The sequence below is a fragment of the Limulus polyphemus genome, unplaced genomic scaffold (assembly GCF_000517525.1).
Source record: "Limulus polyphemus unplaced genomic scaffold, Limulus_polyphemus-2.1.2 Scaffold2274, whole genome shotgun sequence".
NCBI lineage: Eukaryota > Metazoa > Arthropoda > Merostomata > Xiphosura > Limulidae > Limulus > Limulus polyphemus.
In genome coordinates, this window is record NW_013667884.1 from 4,130 (window position 1) to 11,499 (window position 7,370).

At 30.3% G+C, this 7,370-nt stretch overlaps 1 pseudogene; it reads left to right on the forward strand.

Moving 5' to 3' along the window:
* The first annotated feature begins 282 nt into the window (after positions 1 to 282).
* LOC106466490 lies at positions 283 to 2,586 on the forward strand (annotated as a pseudogene).
* Positions 2,587 to 7,370: the final 4,784 nt, after the last annotated feature.

Genomic DNA, 7,370 nt, shown 5'->3' on the forward strand with positions numbered 1-7,370 from the left:
GTTGTTGACCTGATTTTTGTCACTGATTTTAGGCCTAAAAAGTAATAATTATTTAGATATACAACAGTGTATACTTTTCACATTTTACTCGCTTATAATATAGATGTAATTACATAATAAGTAAAAATTGTAATTCCTTTGAATCATTGAAAGAAATAATAATAAAAACAAACTTACTCTAAGAAAAAATAATAATGAAAACCTTATAACTTATAGGAAATATTTAAACACAAATACATGATTATATTTCGATATTTGTAATGCACATGTAAATTTTCGAGATGGCGCCGTTTCTATACTACCTGTACCTTCTTTGGGTTGTTAGTGAATGTCGAAGTGCTCGATCTTTTACTTTCGTGTATTAGATTAAATATAAATTATACTATAACAATAACTTTAGAATCAAGCACTACAACTTGGTATTCTGAGGATTTTGTCGCAGCTTCCAAAATGGCACTAAAAAGGATAAAAAAGGAGTTGGATGATTTGAGGAGGGATCCACCAGCCCAGTGCTCTGCAGGACCAGTCAGCGATGACTTATTTCACTGGCAAGCTACAATTCTTGGACCACCGGAAAGCCCGTATCAGGGAGGAGTATTTTTCATGACTATTCATTTCCCAACAGATTACCCTTTCAAACCACCGAAAATTGCATTCACGACCAGAATCTATCATCCAAACATAAATAGCAATGGAAGCATCTGTCTTGATATTTTAAGGTCTCAGTGGTCCCCAGCATTGACAATATCAAAAGTACTTTTGTCAATTTGTTCACTATTGTGTGATCCTAAATCCAGATGACCCCCTTGTACCAGAAATAGCCAGAATCTTTAAAACTGACCGAGATAAGTACAATGAACTTGCTCGAGAGTGGACAAGGAAATATGCTATGTAACCATCTTGGTTAAACTGAACTCTGTTAATTGCTTATTTGAATAAGTATTAGTTTTGAGTATTTTCACATCCATTTAATTTTTGTGTATGTATGTGTTATATATATGTGAATTTGTTGTAATTAAAAAATAAAAATGTTACAGTTTAAGAATTCAACTAGAGAAATTAGTAACTGAGCTTATGGGTTTTCTTGTAGAAATTCTCTGCTATAGTTATAGTAAAAAGTTTAAAAAATTGTGTCATTCATATATGCACTTCTTACAGATATTTTCAAAAACAAGTTTTGAATTGGTTAATATTTTTATTACAAGTTTTAGTATGACACTTTGTTAAGTATAAGCTTTGTATGTGAGAAAGAAGACAGAACTGTTATTACTAGTTCACTATAATTCAGAAAGTTCTAGTGATGTTACAAAATTAGCAGTACTTATTGTGTGTAAAGGAAAAATAGATCAGTTATTTTCTGTTAATGCTAATTAAATATGTGAATTGATAACTTTTTCCTAATATCAAAATTATCGTAGACATCCTAAGCTTATCAAAGAAAAATTGTAATGCTACATGTCATACTGTACTTTTTTATGTTATTGAATGGAACAAATTATTTCTGACTCTGCATAGATTTACTTATAAATGGTATATTGTATGTAGTTTCAGTAAAAAAATTATGTAATTATTGTCATTTACTAATGTTTTCTCATGTAAATGTTAGAATTTGATATCAAGCAACTGTAAAACATGCACTTCACATTTGAATAGCAGTTTAATGAATGTACATGATTACATATATATAATGATATAGAAAATTTGTAATATTTCCAAAGAAACATTGTCCTGTAAGTTTTCTATGTGGTCATAAATACCAAGTGTTCTCTGTTGAAATAGTCCAAGATTTAAGAATTATAAAAACATAGAAAATATTCAAGCACTTTAATCAACTTTTTTTTCCTACCACATCTGTTAATATATACCTTTAAAGAAAATAGCTATGTTAAATGCAACACAATGTCAGTGTATTTCAGTTCACCTCATTTTTATAATTTCAAAATATTAGGTGCTAAAATGATAAACCATATGTATTGTTAGTTAAATTGCTTTCAGGCTGAACCTGAAAAAATTAGCAGTGTTTGCAACCCTTTGCATATTGGAATACATAGACTTGTATTGCATTTGCTCACTGATAATTCATTAAGAAAATCGTTAAGATTTTAAATCACTTAAAACTGTCACTGTTGATAAACTATTAATACACTTGTGGTTTTGAAATGAGACACAAAACTCAAGCGTTTTCGAATAGTACACTATTCTTCTTTTTCATTCTCCTAAAGAAGAATAGTGAACTATTCTAAAGTGTTCGAGATTGGGTCTCGTTACAACTTTTGTGTGTGTGATCCTGTGTGCTAACTTCTTATTCAGAATCTATTAATACACTTCTTAATTTTGTACAGCATTATGTGAGACACAAATTCAGAAATACATTGAAGTGGCTTTTTTATTGGCATCAATTCTATGTCTATCTATCAGTTTGTATACATTTTATTTTTAAAAATAATGAATTATATATATATATAGACACATGCATGCTCGTATTGTAACATTTTAGTTGCGTCTCTGTTTGACTCTTGTTAATGTGTACTGTTTCAAAATTGTATACATTTCTGCACCATTAAATAATTATGAGCAAATGTTTAATTCCAGAAGGATTTCTTTTTGTACCATACTGAACCTCAAGTTAAAACAGAAGATTATGATATAATAAATTACTCAAACTTGGTTAAACTTAGAGAATTTTGATAGTAGGAATTATTTTTAAATTTCAGATAAATTTCTTAGCAGTGATAGACCTTAAAAAGAGTAGTGGAGTGGCCGTATGTATATATGAGTTGAAATAGAACCTATTGAGACTGAATTAAGATGTAAATTAATGATAGTCAAGAGGATGAATATATATGAGTTACAAGCAATGGTTTAAACAGTAGAAAGTTTAAATTTCACTTGCTATAGGCCACCTGATCAAACAGAAGATGTCAGTAAGAAATTGTATGAAATCAAAGTTGTTACTTAAAAAAATGCTGGTGCAGTAGTCATGTAAACATTCATTAAACTGTATGGAGTCAAGTAGTGAGGGAGAAAGATTTAGTGATTCAAGATAGTTTTCTATACCAAATGGTCAGAGAACCAACTAGAGATTGCCATTATAGATTTATTTTAAACTGCTTAGAATATTATGATTAGAACAATATAAATTGGGAGTACGTTTGCAAATAATTGATAATTGCATAATTAAGTTTGAAATTTTTCCAAATGTTGAAATCAAGAAAATTCAAATTTTATTTCCTAATTTTCAAAAAACCCATTTTGAGTACACAAAATAAAATCTATCATCATTAGTGAACTTAGATAATTAGTTAATAGATGATGTATGGGGTGTAGAGTTGTAATTTTTTTTTTAATTAAGTTGGTTTTCATCCAAGTCGGGTATGTTTCCAAAAAGAGGAAGATCAAATTTAATTGGTTTACTAAGGACCTAAAGGAGAAAATCAGGGATAAAAATACCATATGTTTAAGAAGTTGAAACTGACAGATAGGATGGAAAATTTACAGAACTATAGGAAAGCTAGGTAATTGGTTAAAAAAGAAATTAAGAAATCCAAAAGGACTTAGCAGAAACAGCTGGATAATAGTTAAAACTAGCAGCTAGGATGTTTTTAAGTATGCTAAAGGTAAGCAAACTATTAAATGGGTTTGGGCCTATAAAGGTTACTGATGGCTTGGTTTTTGTGAAGAGTATGAGACAGCTAAGCTTTTATATGTTTTCTGTTTTTACAGGAGGGTATATTAGCAAACAGCAGTATTACTGATCCTAAGCTTTCTATGGGAAATATTGGAATTGACTTGAATTATGTAGATATTCATCTGTTGATGGTAAATAGAATGATTCAAAATAAATAAAGAACTAGGGCCAGACAAGATTTTTCCCCAGGGTTTAGAGAAGTTCAAAGATCAGATATACAAGATTCTTTTTCAATAGACGATGGGTAAGTGACTGCAGATTGGAGTTTTCACGGCAGATGTTAAGATTTACCCTAAAAATTATAAGCTAATTAGTCTTTCTTCTGTAGTGTTGAAAAATTATTAAGAGTTTTAATTAAAGAAACTTTGCAAAATTATTTATTGAAAAAATAGAGTTAACATGGTTCCATTAAAGAGAAACTTGCTTTACTAATTTGTTGAACTTTTATGAAAATGTAATTGTTATCTGGATGAAGGAAAGAGTGTGAGCTAGGTGTAATTCAATTTTTAGAAAGCTTTTAGTAAAACCACACACAAGATTAACTGTGAAAATCATGTCTTTGGGAATTGTGGAAAGACTAGTTTATTATATTGTAGAACAGTGATTCCCAACCTGTGGTCCCCGGACCCCTCAGAGTCCGCGAGGATAATACCATCTCATTAAACAAGCAAGTTTTTTAATTCTGCTGTTCTTTTAATTGCACACTCAGTTATATATGTCTTTTATTTCATAGTGAAAAATGGAAAAACAAGTTAATTATTAGTAAGAAAAACGGTTTGTTGGGTAGATGGAATCTTTCAGAAAACATGGGGGGGGGGGGGGGTTCTTGGTGGTGAAAAGGTTTGGAACCGCTGTTGTAGAATAATTGAGTAAGGGAAAAGCAAAAAGTTGTTATTACTGGAGTCCATTAGTGATGTGCCTCAGAGGCAGTGCTTGGGCCTTAACTTTCCTTATGTATATTCATTATAATGATAGTAACATAACTAGTAAAAGTTTGCTCATGTCAGGTATAAACTCTTAGGTTTTTCTAGCTGTATTGAGGTACTACAGGATGACTTGGAACAGTTGGTAAATTGAACAGATGTTTAGCAAATGACTTTTCATTATAGTAAGTGCAAGGAAATGAATTTGAGTTATTTTAATTTGGAACACATGGCTAATATAAATGGAAACCCAATTCACAACATGACTGATGAAAAGGATCTTGGTACAGTGATGAATAAGTCACTCTGAAAATGAGAGTTCTCTTTTGCTACTAGTAAAGCTGATAGAATATTTACAATAAAGAAGTAATTATCTGTCTTTAAAAATCACTGGTTAGGCCTTAATTAAAATGATATTGACTTATTGGAAAGGTTCAGAGCAGAACTACTAGTGTGATATTTTCAGGTAAACAGATGTCCTGAAAGAATAAATTAGGTAGGTTCACTATATAATGGGAGATTCAGCAAGATATATTGCAATGTAATACCAAGTTCCATTAAAACTAACAGTCCATACTAAGAAGTAAATGGACTGGACAGAAAGTGTGATACACAATGAAAATCTTTAACACACAAATAAACAGCATGTGTACTTCATCTCATGGACAACAGACAGTAAGGATGATGCTAAAGATTGCCTTAATCTCGTATTACTTTATTGAATTAGCAATGTCAAGCTTACCCAGAGTGGCTAATGCTATCCACGTGACTGATCATTCCCATTTAAACATAAGGAAACATTTAAACATACCTCGAGATATCACCTGACCTACCATTGAAGTACTCTGATGCCAACATACATGCATGAGATACACCTGTACAGCTATATCCTTTATGGTTGGATCAGGTATTATCTTCAAGGGATGAAAAAGAACAAAGACAGATAAAAGGAGCTCTTCTTAACAACTTTCTTGTCCACATGTAATACAAAAATGCACATACCTTGAATCACACCTAACTAAGATGATTCTAGGGATAGAAAAGTTATCTTATGAGGATATGTTAAGATTCAGGGTCCAAATTTGTGTCATTTAGTTGGCCTTGACAAGCTAGGAGGCCCATGAGCCAACTAGAATAGCAAAAAATAACCTCAACAGCTCAATAGGGCCATATAGAATTTAAAGCATTTTTCCAATTTTACTTTGTCATCAAACATGCATTTCTCTCTTTCTTTTCTAAAACTAGTTGTATTTTCATCTTATGAAAGTAACTTCTTTACTTCATTCTCCCAAATAAAGCCTCTAGCTTTCTGGGGATACCTGGCCAATGTTTAGACATTTTGAAATACATATAACGCTTGTAACATGTAAATATAGGGTTTGGTCCAAACAAAATGTTACAAATATTACCATCTCAATTGAGAAATACCTTACCTTGTGGTCTTTATTAAAATAGTAATCTCAAGTCATGTTTTATTTTTTTTGTATTTATCTTGATTAATATAAAGATTGTGTACATTACAAATGACATAATCAAAAACTGTTATTTTAAATTAGTTTTGTTTAATGGTACATGTATATTCATATTTGTGATTGTTTTTCATGAAAAAATTTACACCTACAATTGATATAATGGAATTTAACACATACACATATATATATATATAAAGGTATGTGTGTCTAACAATTATAACTATTGATATATAATATTCGGTTTTCTGGGGCATAGTAATCATTATTAGTCTAAAATAATCGAGACAATTCCTTTATTTACGTTATTATTTTTTCATTAATGACTTCATGTAAGAGTTTCCAACAGGATATTCCAACGATATTATTACTATTTCATGTTCTTTAAAAAAGTATTTTTAATGGAAAATTTGTGAATAACTTGACAAAATTTCATAAGTTAATTTAAATTAACATATATTATTTTACCAGGTCATAAAACAATAATCAATATCTTCAAGTTTAAAAAGTATAACGTGCACTTCCTTTTATGACTCCAAGCTTTAGACAACAAATGATTCAGTCGTTATATTCCACTTATGATCAATCGTTAGTATAGAGGGCGCTATATTATTCGAGTTAAGTTACAACTATTTTACCTCTCGAGAAAAACACAAAAATGAATAAATAATTTTAATAGGTTGATTATTATTTGAAATAATTAATATATAGGACATTCTTAATGCTTTATTCATGGTACAATATCTTCAATGACTAGAAATATCGATGCATACATTTTACTACGATATTCTACAAATTCATTTAAGAGGAAGTAATATAGCAATATACCAAAAAGGTTGCAAGTAGTCTCATCATTTTTATGACAATATATTGTTTTCAATAATGCATATACAAAATGTTTCCAAACAATATTCTTACATAATTTCGCTCTGAAATTCCTAAAGTATTAAAAACAGATTAAAGTCTATAAAACTTCTGTAAAATTAGCCATGTTCTACAGAAGTATTCTAAAATATAGAAATGTGCATTGTATTAGGTCGTCTGGAAATTAATGTTGCCTTTTGGAACAATTTCATTAACGACCTCCAAGAAACGTACATCGCGTATAATAGTTAAACGAACAGCCTAAACGTCACGTTATTGTTGCCAAAAATGGGTAAAGTTTAATATACTCTAATCCCTTATAGTAATGACAAGCGACGAGAAACACATTCGTCATGTAATGCTGTTTGAATACCAGAAAGGAAACAACGCCTCTGTAGCCACAAAGCATATCAAAGAAGTTTATGG